The sequence below is a fragment of the Heptranchias perlo genome, unplaced genomic scaffold (assembly GCF_035084215.1).
Source record: "Heptranchias perlo isolate sHepPer1 unplaced genomic scaffold, sHepPer1.hap1 HAP1_SCAFFOLD_529, whole genome shotgun sequence".
NCBI classification, from domain to species: domain Eukaryota; kingdom Metazoa; phylum Chordata; class Chondrichthyes; order Hexanchiformes; family Hexanchidae; genus Heptranchias; species Heptranchias perlo.
In genome coordinates, this window is record NW_027139547.1 from 21,002 (window position 1) to 33,943 (window position 12,942).

The window sequence follows — 12,942 nt, forward strand, 5'->3', positions numbered from 1 at the left end:
TAAATTTCATCTGCCATGTTTCTGCCCATTCCACCAACCTGTCTTTGTCCTGTCACTCTCCTCCTCACTGTTGTTGGACTGGAAAAATACGCTTGTGAACCCAGATCCAAAACCTCCAGCCTCCCCTCACCTAACCTGATATATATATAATAAAGAATGATTAGCCACTCCTATCCTCACAAAAATTCGATAGTTAAATCGCACATGTCGCATTTAGGTAGCAGCAAAGCATGATGGGATACTTGACCATTATGGGAGCAGTTCGTAACCCACACTGTAAAAGCTGACAAAGGCAGGTTTGTTGGATTTATGGCCACCCCCTCGCTTATCTCCAGAACACACTAAGGAATGTTTACTCAAGGACATTGTTTATCCTAACTAACTCACTTGGGATGATTAAGGGAGAAGCGGTGGATATCTCCAAGGTCACCCCAGCACAAAAGGGAGTGAGGGATGAGCTGCTCAGGACTTGTGAAGACCCCCGCCCAGTCTCAATATCTGGGACTTATGTGTTTACTGATAAGGGTCCTCCTCAGGAATGTGAGATGTTTAATGTCATGGGACGATCCAAGGTAGCACCTGAGAAGTGAGTGGCAGACTATACCACCCAATGAAACCCACTGTAGTTACGTAAACATGTACCCTCACCTTTAACAGCAGGTGGGTGTTGCTTATTGAAAGGTATAAACATGCTTGTAGTGCTGATGTTCCTTTGAGAGTTAGTCACGAGCTTGAGGAAGCTGACCACTCTCCCTTTGTGCACAAAGCTTTCTAATAAACTTTAACTTTGTCAGCAGTTCCGTCTCCGTCTGGTTTTGCTCCAAAAATTCGAGTCTAACAGTTGGTGTCAGAAGTGGGATACTGCGCTGCAGGTCGGCTAACGGATCCTGTATTGGAGGGTACGTGGTATAGTGAAACAGGATAGCCCTGTACTCCAGATGGGGGGTGCCCCTGTTATAAAGCCCTCGAGGGTGAGGCCGGTAGCCTATGGTAGGGGCTCGGCTCATTATTGGAGACAGGATTGGCAGTGGCACTTGCCGCAGTATTAAAATTATCCACGTAGTAAAATTCCTCACGGAGACCACGGATTGACGGAATTGACTAGACCTGTAGGTATATAAGATATAGTGTAAGTGTTTGTTTGCTTAGAGTATAAGTTTATGCCGTTATTCCGATACAGTATAAGGTTGGATTTTGAGAGTCACGTGGTGATCGACACGGACAAGGGTGGTGGTTTATCTCAAACACCGAGCCTGAGCCTGAATTAAGAGGACCGAGTCCCACGTGACGGCCAGGATCAAGTAGGCGAAGGGAACGACAATCACCACAGGATCGTGATCCGGGGACCAGTGAGTGTGTATAAATTAGAGTATAAGGTGATACGTTTGTGCCGATTAAAGTATAAGATTAGAGTAAAATAAATTAAAGTATAAGATAGAGCATAAGGATATACGTAATGATTGACATGAGTAACGAGGGGAAACCCCTTCCTCCGGACGTCCCGGCTCTGCCCACCAGTGTCTCTGTTGTAAAACGAGTCCAAGAGGCTAATTTAAAATATCAAAGTGAAATGATCAGGAACGGATGGAAGGAAACGAGTCCAGTAGTCGATCAAATAGAGTGGTGGGCGGGACACAAGGCTGCTAAACAAACTAATTATGGTACCGTTCTGCTCGCTAGTTGGGCAGATCAGACAGGATCTTTTATTGTCGACAAATGGGGGAGACCGTCTCCTCTGCAGGACTTTTTGAGACCTGTCCAAGAGGCTAAAGTTCGAGTTTTCAGTCTGTTGGATCTGGAAGCGCCAGCAACGGAGGAGTTGGACGATTTAAAGGTTTGGGGGAGAATTGTTAAGGCAATGGAGGCTCAGCAGCACAAAACGCCGCAGACCGAGGGCCTGCCCGAATACAACCGTATCTGCCCTTCGGCACCGGTACAACCTGGAAATGGGGAGCCGAAGTCCATGGCCCCTGTCCGAGTAAACCCAGCCGGAGGGGCAGCAAATGGGGAAATGGGAGGCATGGGGCACACTGGGGGAATCTCAACCTTTAACACCACAGGAGAGATCCAGCCTGATCCTTCTCATTCCCGACCTGAAGTGATATAATCCCAATGTCGATGTATGGGCAAAGATACAAAGCGCCGCCCGACATTTTAATCTGTCCATATAGGACATAAAATATATCATTGATGGTAAGTGCCCCTCCGCTGTCCATGGGGCATTGCCCCCTTGGGATTTGCAGGTCCCAGCCACTATGGTCGAGTATGACACCCAATTTGAAGCTCTAAAGACCTGGGTTCAAGATGGACAGAACTCACGGCCCCACGACAAAACCCGGGGGAAGACCCCAGTGCATATATTGACCGGGTAATTGAACGGTATGAACATTGGGGACAGAATATACAGATCCATCCTTGGATTAGATTAATTTCACATGTATTAGTCGTAGTGCAGTTTGTTGTAATGTGCTTCTTGATTTTCATGGCATGTAATAAATGTAAGCAGAGGATGAAGGGTTTGGCAAAGGTAGTAAAACAGAGCCTGGGTGAGAATGTCCCCATTGTCTCTGTGATTTCAACTAAGAAAACATCTGAATGGTACCCGGACTAGCACCCGCTGGGGTAAGGTGCATGTAAAAGGGGAGACAATCATAGTTTGATAGGATTATCAGATGCTCTGCCTCTCTTCCACCCGGACTGGTGGCCAACACGAAGGGAACCTGGTTAAGATGAGGTCCAGCATCTTGCATATGTCAATATCCAGGGGATGCCTCGGTGCTTGCAAGAGGGCAACACTGAGCGGGGCATACCTATGGGCAACCATGGGTGACGGATAAAGGTTGGATATCTTGGGCTTAGCCAAGAACCCAAGGGGGGATATTGTAGGGATAAAATTTGGATTAAGGGCTGTAAAGGGGTGGGCCCCAATTCACTGGTATAAAACGGTCTGAAAGGTACCATTCAGTCTAGTTAGGCTGGAAACAAAACACAAAGCACCATGGGATACTTGACTATGTTAGCCCTTTTCAAACTAACATGGATAGGTTTAGCTGACCAAGGACATTCCCAGCTTACTTGAGAAATGTTTAGAAGGAGTCTGTTCCTGAGAAGAGATAAGAGTTCAAAGGCATATTGATGAAACATCTGCTGATGGCATGGGAAAGAAGTCAGTTTGGCTGCATAACTCAATAAAACTTTGTATTCCAGCAGACCATGTTCCCACTGAAGATCCCTCCCGATAGTGATAACAAGGGGAAGAGATAGCTCAAGAATGCGAAGTTAGAGTGAAGCTTCTGCAGCCCATAAGCTTCTCACAGGGAGGTATTCGAGTTCAAAGGGCAGGCCTAGTAGTTGATTGATTAACCCTATAAACCAATGATGTGTCAATATTACCATGTATACACCCCCATTAGTAATTAGTGGGTGTTGTCTAATAAACTGTATGAACTGAGTTGTATTGTCACTTTTCCTTCGAGAACGAGGTCTCCAGCTGGGGTGGCTGAGACTGTTCTCCTGTGTACACTCGTAATAAACTATTGTTCTGGGTAACACCTGAGTCTGTTAGTTCTGTTTTACCTTCCGGATTTTCCTCGCTTACGATTTGGTGTCAGAAGAGGGCTCCTAGGGTTGGTACTAATAATACCCGGTGATGGCACCCGGGGAAGGGAGTTCCCCTAATCCCTGAAAGAAAACCTTTCAGCTCTCTTGTTTTACCAGGACCAAGGTCAGCAGATCGAGTCAATTGTTTCGGGTGTTATGTATCTCTCTCTCTTCCTTACAGGTACACGGGCCGGCCCCGGTACTGTCACCGCTACCGGACATATCGACTGTCCAACGCTCCGTGCTATTGGTCACCCAGACTGGAATATAACTAACCTCATCCCGGGACACGCCTCTTAAATTTCAGAGCGCTGAGAACAGCTGAGAGGAGCCGAGCCGAGCGGAGGGAGCGTCCGATAAAAGGCGGGATTTCAGAGCGCTGAGAGGAGCCGAGCCGAGCGGAGGGAGCGTCCGATAAAAGGCGGGATTTCAGAGCGCTGAGAGGAGCCGAGCCGAGCGGAGGGAGCGTCCGATAAAAGGCGGGATTTCAGAGCGCTGAGAGGAGCCGAGCTGAGCTGCGACCGAGTTCGAAGTGATGTCAGGAATCAGATCGGGACGCGACACAGGGGAGGCACCTGATTGGTGAGTCGGTTCAGGTGAGTATTTCTACTTATCGACAGTAACTAAAGGAAAGGGAAGGTCTGCAGGTCTTATAGGAAGTAGCGTTTATTTTTTAGTCAATCAAGGTCCCTAGTGTAGTTAACATTCTCTAAATTGAGAACAATTTAAAGGAGTAAACTCCTTAAAGGGAGTGGTAAGTAGTTTTTCTTTCCTTTTTTTTCTCTTGACATTGCAGTTGTTGTTAAGCTAACTTAAGGGTTAAGTCATGGCAGGAGATCCCAGCGCCGTGTCATGTTCCTCTTGTGGGATGTGGGAATTCAGGGATCCTTCCTGTATCCCTGATTCCTTCACCTGCGGGAAGTGTGTCCAGCTGCAGCTATTGTTTGACCGCTTGACGGCTCTGGAGCTGCGGATGGACTCACTTTGGAGCATCCGCGATGCTGAGAAAGTCGTGGATAGCACGTTCAGTGAGTTGGTCACACCGCAGATAAAAATTACTGAGGGAGATAGTGAATGGGTGACCAACAGACAGAGGAAGAGTAGGAAGGCAGTGCAGGGGTCCCCTGCGGTCATCTCCCTCCAAAACAGGTATACCGTTTTGGATACTGTTGGCGGAGATGGCTCACCAGGGGAAGGTGGCAGTGGCCAGGTTCATGGCACCGTGGCTGGCTCTGCTGCACAGGAGGGCAGGAAAAAGAGTGGCAGAGCTATAGTGATAGGGGACTCGATTGTAAGGGGAATAGACAGGCGTTTCTGCGGACGCAACCGAGACTCCAGGATGGTATGTTGCCTCCCTGGTGCAAGGGTCAAGGATGTCTCGGAGCGGCTGCAGGACATTCAGGAGGGGGAGGGTGAACAGCCAGTTGTCGTGGTGCATATAGGCACCAACGATATAGGTAAAAAACAGGATGAGGTCCTACAAGCTGAATTTAGGGAGTTAGGAGTTAAACTAAAGAGTAGGACCTCAAAGGTAGTAATCTCAGGATTGCTACCAGTGCCACGGGCTAGTCAGAGTAGGAATGACAGGATAGCTAAGATGAATACGTGGCTTGAGAGATGGTGCAAGAGGGAGGGATTCAAATTCCTGGGCCATTGGAACCGGTTCTGGGGGAGGTGGGACCAGTACAAATTGGACGGTCTGCATCTGGGCAGGACTGGAACCAATGTCCTAGGGGGAGTGTTTGCTAGTGCTGTTGGGGAGGGTTTAAACTAATGTGGCAGGGGGATGGGAACCGATGCAGGAAGTCAGTGGGAAATAAAGTGGTGACAGAAACAAAAGGCAGTAAGGGAGAGTGTACAGAACATGACCGGACAGATGGTCTGAGAAAGCAGGGCAAAGACCAAGGGAAGACTAGATTAAACTGCATTTATTTCAATGCAAGAAGTCTGATGGGCAAGGCAGATGAACTCAGGGCATGGATGGGTACATGGGACTGGGATGTTATAGCTATTACTGAAACATGGCTAAGGGAGGGGCAGGACTGGCAGCTCAATGTTCCAGGGTACAGATGCTATAGGAAAGATAGAGCAGGAGGTAAGAGAGGAGGGGGAGTTGCGTTCTTGATTAGGGAGAACATCACGGCAGTAGTGAGAGGGGATATATCCGAGGGTTCGCCCACTGAGTCCATATGGGTAGAACTGAAAAATAAGAAGGGAGAGATCACTTTGATAGGATTGTACTACAGACCCCCAAATAGTCAACGGGAAATTGAGGAGCAAATATGTAAGGAGATTACAGACAGCTGCAAGAAAAATAGGGTGGTAATAGTAGGGGACTTTAACTTTCCCAACATTGACTGGGACAGCCATAGCATTAGGGGCTTGGATGGAGAGAAATTTGTTGAGTGTATTCAGGAGGAATTTCTCATTCAGTATGTGGATGGCCCGACTAGAGAGGGGGCAAAACTTGACCTCCTCTTGGGAAATAAGGAAGGGCAGGTGACAGAAGTGTTAGTGAGGGATCACTTTGGGACCAGTGATCATAATTCCATTAGTTTTAAGATAGCTATGGAGAAGGATAGGTCTGGCCCAAAAGTTAAAATTCTAAATTGGGGAAAGGCCAATTTTGATGGTATTAGACAGGAACTTTCAGAAGTTGATTGGGAGAGTCTGTTGGCAGGCAAAGGGACGTCTGGTAAGTGGGAGGCTTTCAAAAGTGTGTTAACCAGGGTTCAGTGTAAGCACATTCCTTATAAAGTGAAGGGCAAGGCTGGTAGAAGTAGGGAACCTTGGATGACTCGGGAGATTGAGGCCCTAGTCAAAAATAAGAAGGAGGCATATGACATGCATAGGCAGCTGGGATCAAGTGGATCCCTTGAAGAGTATAGAGATTGCCGGAGTAGAGTTAAGAGAGAAATCAGGAGGGCAAAAAGGGGATATGAGATTGCTTTGGCAGATCAGGCAAAGGTGAATCCAAAGAGCTTCTACAAATACATAAAGGGCAAAAGGGTAACTAGGGAGAGAGTAGGGCCTCTTAAGGATCAACAAGGTCATCTATGTGCGGAACCACAAGAGATGGGTGAGATCCTGAATGAATATTTCACATCGGTATTTACGGTTGAGAAAGGCATGGATGTTAGGGAACTTGGGGAAATAAATAGTGATGTCTTGAGGAGTGTACATATTACAGAGAGGGAGGTGCTGGAAGTCTTAACGCGCATCAAGGTAGATAAATCTCCGGGACCTGATGAAATGTATCCCAGGACGTTATGGGAGGTTAGGGAGGAAATTGCGGGTCCCCTAGCAGAGATATTTGAATCATCCACCGCTACAGGTGAGGTGCCTGAAGATTGGAGGGTAGCAAATGTTGTGCCTTTGTTTAAGAAGGGCGGCAGGGAAAAGCCTGGGAACTACAGACCAGTGAGCCTGACATCTGTAGTGGGTAAGTTGTTAGAGGGTATTCTGAGGGACAGAATCTACAGGCATTTGGAGAGGCAGGGACTAATTAGGAACAGTCAGCATGGTTTTGTGAGAGGAAAATCATGTCTCACGAATTTGATTGAGTTTTTTGAAGGGGTAACCAAGAAGATAGATGAGGGCTGTGCAGTAGACGTGGTCTACATGGACTTCAGCAAAGCATTTGACAAGGTACCGCATGGTAGGTTGTGACATAAGGTTAAATCTCATGGGATCCAAGGTGAGGTAGCCAATTGGATACAAAATTGGCTTGACGACAGAAGACAGAGGGTGGTTGTCGAGGGTTGTTTTTCAAACTGGATGCCTGTGTCCAGCGGTGTGCCTCAGGGATCGGTGCTGGGTCCGCTGTTATTTGTTATTTATATTAATGATTTGGATGAGAATTTAGGAGGCATGGTTAGTAAGTTTGCAGATGACACCAAGATTGGTGGCATTGTGGACAGTGAAGAAGGTTATCTAGGATTGCAACGGGATCTTGATAAATTGGGCCAGTGGGCCGATGAATGGCAGATGGAGTTTAATTTAGATAAATGTGAGGTGATGCATTTTGGTAGATCGAATCGGGCCAGGACCTACTCCGTTAATGGTAGGGCGTTGGGGAGAGTTATAGAACAAAGAGATCTGGGAGTACAGATTCATAGCTCCTTGAAAGTGGAGTCACAGGTGGATAGGGTGGTGAAGAAGGCATTCAGCATGCTTGGTTTCATTGGTCAGAACATTGAATGCAGGAGTTGGGATGTCTTGTTGAAGTTGTACAGGGCATTGGTGAGGCCACACTTGGAGTACTGTGTACAGTTCTGGTCACCCTATTATAGAAAGGATATTATTAAACTAGAAAGAGTGCAGAAAAGATTTACCAGGATGCTACTGGGACTTGATGGTTTGACTTACAGGGAGAGGTTAGACAGACTGGGACTTTATTCCCTGGAGAGTAGGAGGTTAAGGGGTGATCTTATAGAAGTCTATAAAATAATGAGGGGCATAGATAAGGTCGATAGTCAAAATCTTTTCCCAAAGGTAGGGGAGTCTATTACGAGGGGGCACAGATTTAAGGTGAGAGGGGAGAGATACAAAAGGATCCAGAGGGGCAATTTTTTCACTCAAAGGGTGGTGAGTGTCTGGAACGAGCTGCCAGAGGCAGTAGTAGAGGCGGGTACAATTTTGTCTTTTAAAAAGCATTTGGACAGTTACATGGGGAAGATGGGTATCGAGGGATATGGGCCAAGTGCAGGCAATTGGGACTAGCTTAGTGGTATAAACTGGGCGACATGGACATGTTGGGCCGAAGGGCCTGTTTCCATGTTGTAACTTCTATGATTCTATGATTCTACGTCATTTATTTTTCTCTTCCTCCTTCTCCTCCTCTCTATTTCTTTCCCCTTTTTCCCAGGTCTATTGGACCCCTCTCCCCCTACCCCGGCCCATCATTGGTCCCTGAACCTGAGACAGTAACGACTTGAACACTATGAAATGGTCTGTATCAGGGACGATAGGATTGTTGGGACTGCTGGTTGAAAGACATACTTGCTCTCGAGACAGTACAAAGAAGGTTCACTCGGTTAATCCCGGGGATGAGGGGGCGGACATATGAGGAGAGGTTGAGTAGATTGGGACTCTACTCATTGGAGTTCAGAAGAATGAGAGGCGATCTTATTGAAACATATAAGATTGTGAAGGGGCTTGATCGGGTGGATGCGGTAAGGATGTTCCCAAGGATGGGTGAAACTAGAACTAGGGGGCATAATCTTAGAATAAGGGGCTGCTCTTTCAAAACTGAGATGAGGAGAAACTTCTTCACTCAGAGGGTAGTAGGTCTGTGGAATTTGCTGCCCCAGGAAGCTGTGGAAGCTACATCATTAAATAAATTTAAAACAGAAATAGACAGTTTCCTCGAAGTAAAGGGAATTAGGGGTTACGGGGAGCGGGCAGGAAATTGGACATGAATTTAAATTTGAGGTTAGGATCAGATCAGCCATGATCTTATTGAATGGCGGAGCAGGCTCGAGGGGCCGATTGGCCTACTCCTGCTCCTATTTCTTATGTTCTTAAAGCTGCTGACTCGGAGTTGGGATGGTGTAGGGATGGGTTTGGTACACACACAGGCTATATGGATGATAACCGAGGCGGGGTGAGTATGCGTTAGTTGCGATACCGGGGAGCGGAGGGCCATGTGCTGCCAGAACAATCAAGGGATTTGGCATCCCTCCTGTACCCCCACCAGGGTTGAGTGTTAAGAATACGGAAAAATAGTGGAGCTTAACGGTCCTACCCCACCCAAGTGGAGTGCAAACCGGATGGGGGAGGGCTCCTGGGTCTGTTTCTGGTCATCCCAGTCCTGACCCCGGAGACTCAGGAGCGAGAGGTGTATCGGGTGCAGAATATTGGTGTAATAAAAGACGGCATGCATGGATCTCATCACAATGTGTTACCTTTTGCAGTGATAATAAACGAAAATTTGGTCGGAACCAAATTGGAAGGATGTGTCACTCGACATGCCATCATAGTCTGTCCACAGACGATCAGCCGAAGCCCACAAGCCCAATGCGGATTTAACAACACTGACCTGGAAATTAACTGCACCATGGAGGCACTGGACGCCGACACAAAACCCACTCAAGTGGCTTACACCGGAAAAGGCAAATATTGTGTGATGACTCATTTAAGCTCGTTCGAGTCGGCCTACTTAATGTGTGCCAGCCCCAGTCCAGAGTTTAGCTTCACCCCGGAAATTCCCGTACGAATTGGACACGAGGAGCTGGTGGACATACACCAGGACAACACGACCTTTCTTCAAGTGTCTGAAGACATTAGGAACGACGTATGGAACTACATCAACACGATTCGATATCCAATACCTCCATTGCCCGAACACCTGAGACAGTTACGAGAGAAGGTTGAACATTCCCAGCAGGTGTATTATACCATGGAACAGGGGAGCAAGGAGTTGAGGAAAGACATAGACGCGATCAAGGTGACCATGTGGTGGGATGTCTTATGGGACTGGGGACTAAATGTACAGATTCACCCATGGATCCGACTAATTTCCCATGTTTTGGTCATGGTGCAGTTAATACTGGTCTTTATTCTGCTATGTGTTGCATGTAAGAAATGGAAACGGGCTGAGGCAAAACATCTGGCTGGACAGATGGTTAAAACAGCTGGTGTATGCGCCCCTCCCCCACCCGTGATTCAGATGATTTCAGCCGCTTGTGGGAAAAATCAAGTGTGTGGGTGAGGAGAGCAGCAGGAGATTGAATCGGGAATGGTTTTAATGTCAATGACTAATTACCCTCTTTTGATGCAGACCCGGTGACTCGACAGGCGGCCGCCTCGACAGGATTCATGTCGGATCATATGGGACCAATAGAGGATCCCCCTGGAATAGCCGGTGGGCTGGGGAGGGGAGAGGGGGAATAAATTAGGTTGATTATTAGACAAAACCTCAGTCACTTGCGCTCTTGCTTTTCCCTGAATAATCCAATTTCCAACCCCACTGTAAAGGTGTTTTTCGGGGGTTGGAGGGGGGGGACTGTTGGACTGGAAAATAGGCTTGTGAACAGAAATCTAAAACCTCCAGCCCCCCCTCACCTAACCTGATATATATATATATATATATATATTAAAGAATGATTAGCCACTCCTATCCTCACACACACAAGTAGTTAAATCGCACATGCAGCATTTAGGTAGCAGCAAAGCATGATGGGATACTTGACCATTATGGGAGCAGCTTGTAACCCACACTGTAAAAGCTGACAAAGGCAGGTTTGTTGGATTTGTGTCCACCACCTCGCTTATCTCCAGAACACACTAGGGAATGTTTATTCAAGGCCGAAGCCGACATTGTTTATCCTAACTAGCTCACTTCGGATGATTAAGGGAGGAGCGGTGGATATCTCCAATGTTACCCCAGCTCAAGAGGGAGTCAGATAGGAGCAGCTGCTCAGGACTTTGTGAAGACCCTTTGTGTAGTTTCAATGTCTGGGACTTGTGTTTATTGATAAGTGTCCTCCTCAGGAATGTGAGATGTTTAATGTCATGGGACGACCCAAGGTAGCCCCTGACAAGGGAGTGGCAGACTATACCACCCAATGAAACCCTCTGTAGTTACGGAGACCTGTACCACATTCTACGGCAGGTGGGTGTTGCTTATTGAAAGGTATAAACATGCTTGTAGTGCTGATGTTCCTTTGAGAGTTAGTCACGAGCTTGAGGAAGCTGCCACTCTCCCTTTGTGCACAAGGTTTTCTAATAAACTTTAACTTGGTCAGCAGTTCCGTCTCCGTCTGGTTTTGATCCAAAAATTCGAGTCTAACAAGTCTGAGGATTGATTTAATTGAGGTGTACAAATTTATGTGTGGCCTGGATAGGCTGGATAGGAAGGACCGATTTCCCTGAGCAGAGAGGTCAATAAACAAGGGGCAGGGCATAGATTTAAAGTGATTGGTAGAAGGATTATTGAGGAGCTGAGGAAGACATTTTTCACCCAGAGGGTGGTCGTTGTCTGGAATTCACTGCCTGAAAGGGTGGTAGAGGCAGAAACCCTCAACTCATTTAAAAGGTAGCCGGATATGCACCTGAAGTGCCGTGACTTACAAGGCTATGGACCAAGTGCTGGAAAGTGGGATTAGGCTGGGTGGCTCATTTTCGGCTGGCGCGGACACGATGGGATGAATGGCCTCCTTCTGTGTTGTAAATTTTCTCTGATTCTATGATTCTGATTAACAGTAAGCAGGGTAGTTCAGGGATCATGAGAACACTACTGAAGAAAAGTAACTGCTGGGAACCAAGCAATGTGTCCTTGTAAACCACAGATTAGGGAAGTTCCAGCTCCAGTGACAGAGATGGATCACAACAGGGTATAAAAGTGAGGGGATACTGATGTAAGGGGCAGTTGGGACTGGAGACACCGGAGATCAAGCTCAGGGAGTCCGTGGTTCCATCCAGAGGGCTGATCTCGTCCACACGGGGGATTTGCATGTTTAGTCTGGTATGGGAGAGGAAAGAGAATTTACTCATATATTTCTTCATGAGGTATTAAAGTTGCTGACTCTCAGACTTGTTAATTAATAAGACAATGCATTATTTAGAACCTTCCATCCCTAAGTCTCTCTGCTTCTCTACTTTTAAACTTTGACCATTTAGTTTACATTTCATCTCATTTTTCTTCCTCTCAAAATGCATCACGTCACATTTCTCTGCATTAAATTTCACCTGGCCCATTTACTAACCCGTGGACGTCACAGTGAAGTCTCTGACTCCTCTTCACAGTTGCCCCGGTGCCAATTTTGGCGTCATCTCGAAATTTTCACCTTGTGTCCCACATACCCAAGCTCAGATCATTCTCTGTATTGTGGTTAGCAATGGTCCCAACACTGATCCTGTGGGACACCACTGTTCACATCCCTCCAGTCTGGAGAACATCCATTAACCACTACTTTCTGTTTTCTGCCCTTCACACAACTTCCTATCCACACTGCCTCATTCCTTTTAATACGGTAAGTACTAATTTTATCAACAAGCCTCCTGTCCGGCATCTTACCAAACACCCTTTCACAATCAATGTACACAACAACCACGACATTCACTTTATCAGTAGACTTGAGTTATCTCAAATGATCCATGTTGGCTGTTCTTCGTTAATGTGTTTTTCTGACAAATGTTGAAATGTTTGCTCCACCTCATCTGGTTTGATCTGTTTCAAGACGCAACAGAAAGGTCGAGTTGTCTCCAGGAGTTTAAGATAAATTAGGTTTTAAAAATTATGTTTCAGACAATGAGGGACATCTGGGCTTCGACCCGCCCATTCGGTGCCACAACTCCCACCACTCACACACTCCGATTGGTTGGAGGACCAACTCACCC